This window comes from Giraffa tippelskirchi, chromosome 7 (assembly GCF_054371585.1).
Source record: "Giraffa tippelskirchi isolate mGirTip1 chromosome 7, T2T-mGirTip1v1.2.pri, whole genome shotgun sequence".
Taxonomy (NCBI): Eukaryota; Metazoa; Chordata; class Mammalia; order Artiodactyla; family Giraffidae; genus Giraffa; species Giraffa tippelskirchi.
In genome coordinates, this window is record NC_137281.1 from 29058594 (window position 1) to 29073325 (window position 14732).

Here is a 14732-nt window from a genome sequence, read left to right on the forward strand (position 1 = left end):
CATACAAAGAGAAATGTTTTGATGAAGTGCTCACTTCCACATTCCTTTGCATTTGAATCAAATTGTCTGAACACTTCAATGGAATAAATTCTGTGGACGATGTCACTTTGGAATCTTTCATTTCAGTGAAGGATTGCACACTCTCAATACTTCCATAATGACAAGTTTTGTTCATTTTTTATATAGTTTTTGTAATCCAAAGAATATTTTGCTAGGTTTGCACAGATCTCCAATTGAATTTAAAGTGAAGAAATAATTCAAAAGGAAAATGAATAGCACTTAAACAAGTATACAGCTGTAAGTAACCCCGTCACCGTGGATGATCCTTTTTTCTAGGAATGTATTTGGATTAGATTTGACAACTACATTTTCACATTTTTGTGTTTATTTTTTTTTTAAAGGCTGTTTACTTTTTCAATAGTTAAAATACTTGTTTTTCATTTTTTTTCCTTTTTATCTTCTTTTTTACTTTAAGCCTCTATTGTTTGTAGAACCCTCTTAGAAGCTCTCAAATAAAGTGTCTTTGCTGACTAGTGGAGTCCTTTTTCATTTGGAACATATTTCCTTAAAAGCAAGCTTTAGTTTAAGTGGTCCTTCCTTATTTCAATATAAAGTAATCACTGCATTATGACATGGATTCAGCTCAAGAAAGGGTGCTGCTTTATTCTTCTTGTCCTTCAGTGGTAGGTATTGTTCCATCCATCATTCATTCACTCATCAAAACGTATTTTGTAGACCCTGTAGTAGTTTCTCAAGGATACAAAATGAAGAAGCTTCCTTGATATCTTCTAGTCTTTCCAAATTTGTGCCAAAATACCTATCCTGTTAATCACCTATTTATCTCTGTACCCACCTACCTCTCCAGACAATGCATCTGGCTATTTCCTATCCTTAAGGGTTGAGGGAAGGAAACAAGTCAAAGGCATAACAGAAGACGGTGAGATGCTGACTGTGAATGGAGGACCTTTCTGGATAGATCTTGTGTTTGCTAAGTTACATTTTATAAACCACTGTTACTGGCATGATGGGGAAAGTAAGAGAGCAGATGGTCTACATTTCTTGGAGACCTTATTAAAAAATACACACTCAGGTTGCCCAGAGAGGATAGCCTTGTGAATCAGATGGGACCTGGTCAACAGTATTTGAAATTGCTCCTGGGTGAATATGCAACATCCTTCATCTCTTTGAGAGCCTCTGGAGGACACCAAGGAGGTGAGTTGGGACCTCTGAGAAGAGTCTTGAAATCTGTCTGGCAGGCAGTGTGGACACATTAGGTTCATATAAACCTAGAGGCATGTCAGGATGCTTTTTATGAATGTCAAAATGTGACATAAGTATTCTAAAGTAATTCAGTAAATTGGTGATGGAAAAGAGACAAGGCTTTGCTGCTTCTGCACTACTGTCAACTTGGCCTAGCCCATCATCATCTCTGACCTGGAAGATGGAAATAGCCTCTTAAATTGATCTCCTGCTCCCAGCTTCTCCACAAAGAAGCCAGAGGGATACAAACACCCAACTCAGACCACCTGACTTCATACCTTAAACCTCTTCACTGGGTTTCCAAAGTCTTAAATATTGCTTTACATGACTAGTGCCTTGCAAATCTCACCAACTTCACCTTCCTCCATTCTCCTATCAGTACACTGTGATCCAACCACCCTGGCCATCTATTAGTTCCTCATACAGACAAAATGTGCCCCCCTTTCCATCTAAAGTGGTTCATCCTCTGCTGGTCTCCTTTGTATCCATTACAACTCTGTAAACTTATTTTGCTTATTGGCTTTTCTTTTGTCTGTGAGTCTGAATGCCCCACCAGAATGTAAGCCTCAAGGGTGCAGAGGTCTTGTCTTCCTATTGTATGCCCAATCCTTTGCATTGTGCCTGAAACACAGCAATCAGTACTTGAATGGATGATGGTACCCAATAAGGCAGACTGATTCGGATTTGATGACTGATTAGAGAATGCCTGTGTGATACTAAGCTTTCTTTACCTGAGAAATTGAGTGGATTGTGATCTTGGTATCTGAGATTGTGAATCTCAAAGGAGAAGTGGTGTGGGGGCAAAGAAGTTGAATTAAGTTTGGGTTGGACTTGCAAATCGCAGGTGCTTCTGTGGCAGCTAAGTGGAACTAGGTAATGAGAAATATGGATTTGCCATTTAGCTCACTAGAGAAGTAGGGCTGGGCATGCAGAGTAAGACTTATCAGGGGGTGAAGTCTCAGGAGTGATTGTATGTCTAATTGGGTTTCACTGCTTTCTCCCAACTATAAAGGAGTGTTTTGATGGTAATGTAAGTCCCTCTGGTGTTGAAGAGTAATGCTGGCTTTAGTCTTATTAATAAGGATAATTAGTAGGCATAAACCTTATTCATGTATGTCAAATGCTTTGAAAAATAAGAAGGGGATATTAATTAATGCATTAATTTTTTTCTTCAATTAAGAGGCTTTTTTTTTTTTTTTGGAGTCTGTACTGTGTGGGAGAACGTGTACTAGATAAACAACACCGATTCCTATGAGAAGACAAAGGACATGCTATGATCCTCACCTTACTAGACCAGAGGGGCTAAGCATCTCTCCAAAACATACACAGGAAGTGATTGTCAAAGCTGGATAGGAATAGATCCTGTTTCTCCCACCTGGTGTCAAGGGCTTATCCTTTAAAGAGCTAATTGTGATAGCTATTCCTCATCATCGGTAACTTAGCTCAGGCTTGGCAGTAAGAACTTGGGATGGATGGTCCTTTGAGCTGCCATTCACCACAGAGCTGGACAACTGGATCCAGTCACAGCTCTGAATGTCTAGCCTGCCTTCCAAGTCCAAAGTGATTCATGAGACAGCATTGTGAATTCTTTCTGCTGGGGTTTGAAGTCTTTTTACAAGATGGCTGTTGAAAATCAAATATAAAAAAAACTGATAAAGCATGTCATAGCTGTTTGTAATATGTTTCACAGAGAAGTTTGATATTTCATCCTCTTTGTTGCAATAAAACTGTGCTGGCGGGAAAAGGTCAATGTCTAGAGCCTTTGTCAGGCCCCAGTAGACTGGGAGGAAGAATTGAATTTTCATCTTGCAGACTAACTCAGCTGATCATTTTTAGGATCACAGAGCATTCTTCATTCCAGGTGTCATGATACATTTTTACATGTGATTTTACAGTTATTTGCCACTTGAATCAGCTGATGGCTGGCACATGGTCATCTCTCACAGGCTCACAGAGGCAACACAAGTCTAAGGCTCAAACCTCACAAACCTCAAATCTTCAGCTCAAGAGTAAAAGCTGTACACTATCCACCCTTGTTGAGTGGGCATTCATTGCACCACTGTGTGTAAAGCCTGGCTCCAACACTTACTAGCTGTGTGACTTTGACCAGGTACACTGACCTCTCTGAATATCTTTTTCTACAAATATGCAATGCAAATAACATGGCCTGTGGTGGTAATGAATAAATGAACTCATGTTTATAGAGCCACTCAGATTCTAGAACAGGGCAAATGCTTAAAATAAGGTAGCAATTATATTATTAGGGTGAGTATCCTTTTCCCAGTCCCAGGTTGCTGAACAATGTAAGGGAAGAATTTCTTTTCTTTATACCTCCTTTTTCCTCTTCAAAATCAATTCACTCTCTCATCATTCTAGCCTGAGCCAACAGTAGAACATAGCTTGGCATACCATAGCTTAGGATAGGCAGAGTTTACTACCACAAAATATATATATATATATATATATAGCTGTTGTTGTTCAGTTGCTTACTCGTGTCTGACTCTTTGTGACCCCATGGACTGCAGCATGCCAGGCTAATTATAATATATACAGTCTATGTATGTGTTATATATTTACATAAATATATATATAATATGGCTAATTACTTGATTGATGAATTCACCTGTTTGACCACAATGTATAGCATATTGGCAAAGCACCAGGTAAAATAGGTTTTAAATGTTTCATTAGAAGACAATAAATAAATTTACATGATTATGAATTATGTTTAATTGGGTAGAAGCTATGTATCAAGTGATACATGAAATTTGGATGAGGTTGTCAAGAACTGCACAAACTTTGACATTCTTAATACAGTGAATTTCATATTTGATATATCTTTGCTCATTTGTTCAAACAATGGGAATCCTTTTTAATAGACATAACTGGAAATATTTAGATTTGAAGACATATAATTTTATTAGAATACTTTTTTTTTTTAATGGCAATCCTGATGAGTTTAATTTAACCACAATTTTTACTTCATTTAGCACTCAGGAAATTGGAAATTATTTCATGCTATGGTAATTTTCTTCTTTTTTTTCCTCCAAACACTAACTGGGATGTGAACAAAAAAATAGTGCTTGGAAATATAATTTTCAAAATGCTTTCTCTTATAAATTAATAAAGAGGTGGTTAGTTTGATGATGGTGACCAAGCAAACTAGATCAGTGGGGGACCCACCTTTTTTTTTTTTTTTCTATCTCTCTCTTTGGGTCCCTAGCCCAGAACAGGTGCTGAGTAAATGTTTGGGGCAAGAATATAAGGATGAATGGGCAAAGGAAAATAAGTTCTTCATTTTATGATTTAGGTATTATAGCACTTTAAACTACTAGAAATGTGTATGTGGGGATTCCTATGGGTACCTTGCCTTACTCTCCACCTCCTCATTTTGATAGTACCATTAATAATGCTTTGGATTTAGATTTGACACGACTGGATATTTACCCAGCATACAGTTAGATCAAATTGGGCCCGGATGCACTGAGCAGATCACTGAAGTGTCATCTGATAATCTATGTGACTTCCTAGCCCTGGAACTCTACTTAACGTCTGTGGGTCTCATTTTTTTTTTATACATTGGGCATATGCAGTCTCTGTCTGGCTTTCCTCCAAGAACTCTAGGAATGATTGACCTAGAATAGAAAAATAACTAAATGTATGACTTGCTGCACAAATGAGAGATTTTATTGTTGTTTCTGCTGCTATTTGGGCTGTTTTCTACCATAAATTGATCTTTCTAGCATCTGCGAGAGATAACCTCAGATCCAAAGTGAAGTCAAGAGAGATTTGGTTTCTCTTTTGAAGATTTTGATCCGGTAGCCTTAGGGTAGGCTTTAAACTGCCTCTAAGAAATGGATACTGCATTTTGCTGTGTAAGGACTGTGGTCCCACGGATTCTCCCAGACTTGCCTCTCAATTTTGCTGCAGATACTCAAGTCCTTTATATAAAATGGCAGAGTATTTGCTTATAACCCAAGCACATCCTCCTGTCTACTTTACATCATCTCTATATTATTTATAATACCTAATTCAGTGTCAATGTTATGTAAATAGCTGTAAATGAAATGTAAATACTATGTGTGTAAATACTATTCATACAGTTGCTGACCTGCAGCAAATTAAATTTTGCATTTTAGAGCTTTTTGGAATTTAAAAAAAATCCCATCTGTGTGGTTGAATCTGCAGATGCAGAACCCACCAACGCAGAGTGTCAACTGGACTCATTTTCAAGTGGAGGCAATGAGGAATAGTCCATCCTCGACCATTGTTTTCCAAGTTTGAATGTGCATTTCTACATTTCTCTGGTGGTTGGAAGAAAAGGTTTATTTACATGTCATTAGCAATACTAAAGAGAGAATAGCATCTTCTTTTAAATTAGTAAACTGATAAAATACTAAAATACACACAATTCTCCCTCTGATTGGAATCCAATTCCCCCTTTGCAGTAGTGTAGTGTTAACTGCTCTGACTCTTTTTCGACCCCACGGACTGTAGCCCACCAGGCACCTCTGTCCATGGGATTGCCCAGGCAAGAATACTGGAGTGGATTGCCATTTCCTTTTCCAGGACATCTTCCCCATCCAGGGATAAAACTGGTGTCTCCTGCATTGCAGGTGGATTCTTTTATCTCTGAGTCAACAAGGAAGCCTAAAACCATTAGAACCCCTTTAGTGTAGAAAGATAGAAATGTCTTCTGTAGTGTTAACTAGGTGACTTTTTGAACACACCTAAGGTTCCAGGTGCTGATTGCTGACCATCCAGGGAGGGGAGAGTGGTCAACCACAACAGATTTAATTGCCAATGGTTTAATCACCCATATGTCTGTGATGAAGTCTCTGTAAACTCAAAAGCAGAGGGTTCTGTGAGGTTCCAGTTTGGTGAACATGTGAGATTTCAGGAGAGTGGCGCTGGTGAACATGGAAGCTCCATGCCCCTTCCCTTTACATTGGCCTCTGCAACTCTTCCATCTGCTTGTTCCTGAGTTATATCCTTTTATAATAAACCAGTTATCTAGTAACTAAAATGTTTCTCTGAGTTCCATAAGCTTCTCTAGCAAATTAATCAAACCCAAGGAAGGGGTGGTTGGAACCACCAATCTAAAGTCAATCAGTGGTAAGCACAAGTGACAATTTGGACTTGTGACTGGCATCTGAAATAGGGCAGGGAAGGGGTGATAGTCTTGCAGGCCTGAGCCATTATCCTGTTGTAGCCACGTGTTCCGAGAAACAAACTCACTCAGAAGGACAATGCAGATAGTAGAGTGCAGTTTATTACACCGGTGGGCACAAGGCAGAGTGTCCTCTTAGCCAAGGACCCCAACCAACTTTTGTGAAAACCTTATATACCTTAAGTGTACTGCTCAAGTCCACATCCCCAAATTCCTTAAACCTAGCCTAGAAAGTGTTAAAGGGAAATACAATCAGGTTATAGCCACGATTCATAATCAGAAGCATCAGCTGGTTATACACTGTAGCCTACACAAATGGGTGCCATAAAGATTACAAAGGTGATTGACTACATAGGGGATTATTACATTCTTTTCGGTGATGGGAAATCTTGCTATGGAATCTGGTGTTTATCAGTCCAGGAGGCCAGTTCGGCCGTAGGTATGTTATCCCCATGGCTACTAGGCACATAGTCCAAAGTTCACTGAAAGTGCAAGATGGAGTGTCCTTCTTTTTCAAGATGGAATCAGCTCGACCTGTTCCTTTCCTCCCTCAGTCCCATGGTTTGGTAACAACACCATCTCCATAATAGTGTTAAAACTGAACTGACTTATAGGATATCTGTGCTTCCCTGGTGGCTCAGACAGTATTGGTAACAACACCATCTCCATAATAGTGTTAAAACTGAACTGACTTATAGGATATCTGTGCTTCCCTGGTGGCTCAGACAGTAAAGAATCTGCCTGTAATGCAGGTGATCCAGGTTCAATCCCTTGGTTGAGAAGGTCCCTTGGAGAAGGAAATGGCTACCTACTCCAGTATTCTTGTCTAGAGAATCCCATGGCCAAAGCAGCCTGGCGGACTATGGTCCATGGGGTCAAAAAAGAGTCAGAAATGACTGAGCAACTAACACTAACACTATAGGATATCCAGTTTGTATCCAGTAATTACTTGCTGGTGGGGAAATTCCAACCCCCTCCCCCCTGGATCTGGGTGCATAAACCTTTAAAATTACATCTGTTTAAATAAACAATGAGTTATTTACAGATAAATGTATATTATGTAAATAGTACATATTACTCAAACATGTTGACTGGGCAGAGGGTGGGGAAAGAAGGGATATTTCAGTGGTCTCCTGAGAGTTTGGGCAACACTGGCTGTTTATGGATGAAAGAACTGAGGTCCTAGAAGATAAGTTATCTTGATTCAAGCATCAGAGGACTGGTGGTTCAGTGGTTCCACCTTTCAGTGCAGGGGATGTGGGTTTGACCCCTGGTAAAGGAACTAAGATCTCACATGCTGTGGGGCAACTAAGCCCATGGACCCAATTACTGAGCCTATGTGCTCTAGAGCCCACGTGCCACTACAGGAGAGAGCCCACATGCCGCAGTGTAGACCCAGGCAGGCAAAAAAAGAAGAAATTACGGAGCTTCTGTTCATGATCTTTTTTTCAGTTCTAGGAAAACGGAACTTCAGATTTACCAACGATTAAGTCAGTTTTTTCCTGCCAGGTGTTTTTTTCCTGCCCAGATACACTGATTTCTCCTTATAGCCATCATTGATCTACTCAAATGTCACCTCAGAAAGGCCTCTGTTGACCACCTTATATAAAATATCCCTTCTCTCTGCATTCCTTTCCAAGCCTGTTATCTCATTTTTTTTCTTTCACTGCAATTAGCACTAACTGACATTATAAAGGATACCTATGTACTGTTTATTATTTGTGTCCCCTGCCCTACTGTGATGAAAATTCCATGAAAACAGTAGTTTTGTGATGTTCATCTCGATATATGCAGAATCTCGAGCAGTGTCTGACATACACAAAAGCTCAATAAGTAATTGTTGAACTAATCAGTAACAATAAGCATTATTAATCCTAGGTTTTTAACATACAGTTTTAATCCAGTGAGACTTCATTCAACTATTTCTTTCAGTTCCAATTATTAATAGCAATGATGCTGTCAACAAAATGAGGATCAGAGAAGATACAATCTACCTGCATTCACTCCTTCAATACACACATTTCAGATACTCAGAGCAGTGATTGATCAGCAATTGCTAACTCCTTATCAGAGGTTTTCCCTCTAGCTTTTCCATCATCTAGAAAGAACACCAAAAGCTAGGCGTCCCCAGTGCTAAAGAATAGACTCTACCGGAAGTGAATACAGCCCTCTGTGAGTGCACGAAGAGTCTTCTGACCACGTTTGCTTGGGTACCCAATGTTTCAGCGAAAGAAAGCTTCAAAACCCCATCCTAATTACCCACAAGGATGTGAAGAGCTTTGCCATGAAGTGAGTTTCTAGTTAATGGGATACATTTTTTGTTTAAACTATGATGCATTACTAAACCCAGGTGGGGTGGTAGAGAAGGAACAAAAGTAGTTGCTAGTCATTCTGGTAAATGTTAAACACCTGCTCTTACCTGTAATGTATGCAAAATGCACATAGTTCCCACCATCAAAAGTCAAATGGCCAAATTATGGGCAGCCTGCTTTGTTCCAGAAATTAGACCCATATAAAATTCAGAACCTTTCCCTTTCAATTGTTCAGCATTATGGATAAAACTCCAAATGGAATGAAATATTCTAGATACCACTCACTATGTGGATTTTTTTAACTTTTCAGCAAGATAACTGAAGTCCAGAAGATCCAAATATCCCATAGCCATACTTCTTGTTTGTTTACCAGAAACAAGTAGGGGCAGGGTACTTCTTATGGGCATGTTAGTTCTCACTTAGACAGTCTCAGTTTTTGTTTGTGGTTCTAGAGCAAATTTTTTAAATGGCCCTTTATGGATAATAATTAATATGGTCATCCTGCCAATGATTTTATCCCACAGTATGTTGACAGTATAGCAGGTTTTCAGTGGCCCATAGAGGCTTCTCCCACAACTATGGAAAGGTGATCCATCTACTATAGGAAGAAAGGAAAAAGAAAGAAACTTGAGACTCAATCTCATGAGTGTTGAAGAAATACTCTTATATATCCTCTTCTTCCCTCTTTGCAGGCTTAAATTTTAAAAGTGATTTTTCAAAAGTAACCTTAACCCTCTTTCCCAGGATATAGAAACACTGAAGGAAAAAAGAAAAAAAAAGAGGAATATTGGGTTTATATTGTTTATACAGTTTGATGTTTCACTTAACATATGGGCTGTATCCAACATCAAAAGGTCTTTTTAACGCTTGCTTAAATTATATTAAATTTCTTAAATAATATTATATTGTATGGATGAATCCTCTCTTATATGTTCTTAAATTAGCAGATATTTATTAAACACCTTATTATAAGCTGGACACTCATCATTGCCCAGGGGAAACAATAACAGCAAAATAGACCAAGTGCCTACCTTCATGTGGAGTAAGTTCTACTGGTGGTGTTCAGATGGTAATGAAGTATTGACACAGGTATATAACTTAATAAGGAAATTGTTACGACAAATGGCTGAATTTCCCCAACTATTAAATTGTAACAAAAAATGATGGAGGAGGAACCTAGAAATTAAATAAGATGTGGGGTATAAAGCAACCAAATAAAACATGTTGGATCCTTATTCAATCTTACTTGGATCTTTATTCAAGCAAACAAAATGCTCATAAACACGCACACACACATACACACACAAAGTCAGTTGGACACTGGCTATTTGGTATCATTTAATATTTGACAATAATTTGACATTATATTACTCATTATGTTATTCCTAGTGTGATTCAATTTTTAAAGTTTTTTTCTTTTTGCTATATATATATATATATATATATATATATAAATACACATATTATGATGTCTAAAATTTCCCACATACAAATTGGGGCTGGGATGTGGTGGGGAATGGTAAGGTATATGGATGAAATAAGATTGTTCATGTGTGGGAAGTTGCTGAAGTTATCTGATAGATACATGTGGGCTCACTATACTCTTCTTTCTACTTTTGTTTTATATTTTCCCTAATAAAAAATAAAGAAAATGTTCATCTGGCTTTCCTGTTGTTGCTTGTTGCTATTCTTAATAATGCTGGGGGAAAAATCTGCCATCCCAAAATGTGTCACTTTGGCACAAGAATCAATTTAGACTAATTATTTTTAAGGCCCCAAACACTCAGGAAGAACCTTTGGCCTTCTTCCTGACCACCTAAAGGAAAGTTCCAGGAAGGAAGGCAGATAGATAACTATACTATGAACAAGGTGTGTAGACAGGAGGAACCTGGCAGAGTCTGCTTGTTAAAATTCTTCTCTGTGTCCCACTGCCTCCACAGAGCCCTGCAAACCTTTTTTTTTTTTTTTTTTACCAAACATTTGCTATTTCATCTCCGGGTGAATTGCGTTCTTCCCCTTTGAAGGACCTGGATATCCTCTTTTGTTTTTAGCTAAAGATAATATTTAAGGCGGAGAAGGCAATGGCACCCCACTCCAGTACTCTTGCCTGGAAAATCCCATGGATGGAGGAGTCTGGTAGGCTGCAGTCCATGGGGTTGCAAAGAGTCAGACACGACTGAGTGACTTCAGTTTCACTTTTCACTTTCATGCATTGGAGAAGGAAATGGCAACCCACTCCAGTGTTCTTGCCTGGAGAATCCCAGGGACAGCGGAGCCTGGTGGGCTGCCATCTGTGGGGTCTCACAGAGTTGGACGCTACTGAAGCGACTTAGCAGCAGCAGCAGCAGCAGTGAACTAACTTGGGATCCTGTTGGAAACTGACTCAGCAGGTCTGGAATGGAGCCTGTAGGATGTGACCGAAAATGACAAAACCGTCTGAGGTGAGTCATTTCATAACCCACAGGACTCCCCATTAAGTAAACAGAGATTGGAAAAACAAGCAGCAATAGGTCTGAGACTCCTCTTGCCATTACTACTGACCAGGATATGACAGCTATCCTGCCCAAAGGAAGCCCCAAACCCAGTTTCTTGAAAATCACCATCAAATCCCTGTCTTACTCTGTATCCTGTTAATATGTTTCCTTCAGGTCCCCACAAGCCTGCCACAGCTGGTTGAAAAAGTCCCTCTCAGGCCAGGGGTCAGTGGGCAAAACATACTACCTGGAATACATACGTTCTATTGCTTTGCTTTGATGCGTGCAGCTCAAAGTGGGTTGAGCTGCAACCAACTCTGACTGGGAAACTGTATAGGTTTTTTATCTCGGACGGCAACCTTGGTTCTGCAAAGAATACCACTGTCCACTTTTTTTTCTTCTTTTAAATCTATTTAATCTATGGGGGCATGTCCAATCTGCCAAACTGGATGAATTCCACCCCAGCCTTTATTGCCCCTCAACTTTCTGTTTGGGGTTGCACTCGAATCTGGAAACCTTCTGAAAAATGGAGGTTATAGTCTATAATCTCCACCTCAGTGTAGTCTCAGCAGATACCTGTGGGTTTTGTGGGTCAGTCCCATCAGACGAGTATCACACTTTTTGTCTTAGTTGAGATCAGAGGTGGAAGCTTAAATGTCTCCCCTCTCACTGTTATGATTTCCTCATTGGGTTTAATCTTTCATAAAACAGTTTGGAAAGCTATTTGACTTCAGGCTATGTCTGCTTTCTCCAGGGCAAATATCCTTGAGGCTAGAGGTACAAAACATTCTGGCAACTTTTTTTTTTTTTTAAATGGACTTCCCTGGTAGCTCAGCTGGTAAAGAATCTGCCTGAAATGCAGGAGACCCTAGTTCAATTCCTGGGTTGGGAAGATACCCTGGAGAAGGGATAGGCTACCCACTCCAGTATTCTTGGCACAAAACATTTTGCCAGTTTTTTTTTCTTTTTAATAGAGTGGGGTGGAGAATATAAGGAGAATCAGGTTTGATTAATACTTAGCAAAAGTATACCACTATTTCATTTTGGTGATGGGAGAGGGCAGACAGTAAGCATGACAAATCAGTAACACATAATACTATGCATATATTTATAGCTATAATTAAAGTTATATACAGCTGTATAGTAAAAAAGTGGTAAGGAGGAAAAAAAATAAGCCAGTGAAAGTGGAAAAGAATTGTCAAGTGGAAGAAAAGTTATTCAAATTTTAAATGGTCTGACCAGAGAAGTTCTCAGTGAGAAGCTGTTATTTGAGAACAGCCGTGAAGGGGAGGCATAGCTAATCACACAGACATGTGGTGTAAGAGCATTTCAAGCAGTGGGAACAGCTAGAGCAAAGATAACTGAGCTAGAAAGGCAAAGAGAGAGAAGGGAAAATATTTCTATGAAATACAGCAGGTAAAGGGATCCCATCTTTAACATACAGATGACTCAAATAATCAGTAAAGTACTAATAGATAAATGAGTAAAGATTATGAGCAAACCACAAAAGAGTAACTGCACCGACTAGCAATAAACCAAAAAAATCATGTATATAGCATCATTGACAAGTAATCAAACAAACATACTAAACTAAAGTAGCATTTAAACCACTGTATTTCAATGAAACCAACATAAAAACAAATAAAAACAAGTAAAATTATAGTGCTTGTCCTGGCAAGAATTCATAGAAACAAACACACCAGTGTTTTGATGACAGAAGTGTAAATCAGTATACTACTTTGGAAAATCAATTTGGCAATCTGTACCCTAACCCAAATTGGGAAAGGAGTATGTCAAGGCTGTATACTGTCACCTTGCTTATTTAACTTATATGCAGAGTACATCATGCAAAAGGCCAGGATGGATGAATCACAAGTGGGAATCAAGATTGCCAGGAGAAATATCAATAACCTCAGATATGCAGATGACACCACCCTTATGGCAGAAAACAAAGAGGAACTAAAGAGCCTCTTGATATAAGTGAAAGAGGAGAGTGAAAAAGCTGGCTTAAAACTCAGCATTCAAAAAAGAAAGATCATGGCATCCGGTCCCATCACTTCATGGCAAATAAATGGGGAAATGATGGAAACAGTAACAGACTTTATTTTCTTGGGTACCCAAATCACTGCAGATGGTGACTGCAGCCATGAAATTAAAAGACACTTGCTCCTTAGAAGAAAAGCTATGACAAACCTAGACAGCCTATTAGAAAGCAGAGACATTATTTTACTGACAAAGGTCCATATAGTCAAAGCTATGGTTTTTCCAGTGGTCATGTATGGATTTGAGAGCTGGACCTTAAAGAAAGCAGAGTGCCCATGAATTGATGCTTTTGAACTATGGAGTTGGAGAAGACTCTTGAGAGTCCCTTGGACTGCAAGGAGATCAAACTAGTCAATCCTAAAGGAAATTAGTCCTGAATATTCATTGGAAGGACTGATGCTGAAGTTGAAGCTCCGATACTTTGGCCACCTGATACGAAGAACTGACTCATTGGAAAAGACCCTGATGCTGGGAAAGATTGAAGGCAGGAGGAGCAGGTAACATCAGAGGATAAGATGGTTGGATGGCATCACCAACTTGATGGCCATGAGCTTGTGCAAGCTCTGGGAGTTGGTGATAGACAGGGAAGCCTGGCGTGCTGCAGTTCATGGGGTCATAAAGAGTCAGACACAATGGAGCAACTGAACTGACCCTAACCCAAAATGTCATAGGAGCAGTCATTCTATCTCTGAGAATCTACCCAGGGATGTCACCCAAATACAGAAAAAATACATGCATGTGTGTATTCACAAGAGTCATCAGTGGTATCAGAGGCAAATTAAATGTCTAGCATGTGATATGAGCTAAGGAATTATGGCGCAGTCTCTCAATGGATTAATATACAGCTATCAAAAGTGATAAAATATCTAAGTAACAATAAATGCTATGACACAGTAAATGCCATGACATATTAAACAAGAGTGGGAATGGAAAAAAAGGCAGCCTGCATTGTACCATATGGAATAGATTTCTTGGAGAAAAGTGATACAAGAGGAAGGAGGACAATAGGTGTGTTGAGCAGACAAAAGGTGTGACTAGAGTTACTACAGGTATTATCCTAGCCGACTCACTCAGAGTGGGTTTCAGTATGACATTAATATCTTCTCTTGGGACCTTCCTGGTGGTACAGTGGATAAGAATCTGCCTGCCAATGCAGGGGACACCAGTTCAGTCCCCAGTCTGGGAATTAGGATCCCACACACCACAGGACAACTAAGCCTGTGTGCCACAACCACTCAGTGTGCACTCTAGAGCCCATGCTCTGCAAAAAGAGACCAAACCACAAAGAGTAGCCCACGCACCACAACTAGAGTAGCTCCCACTTGCTGCAACTAGAGAAAGCCTGCACACCGTAACAAAAAGCTTGTGGACAGCAACAAAGAACCAGCAGAGCTAAAAACAAACAAACAAACAAAAAACCCTCTCTTAATAATCATTTTATATTCCAAGTACAGTCCTTCATTTGTTCAACAG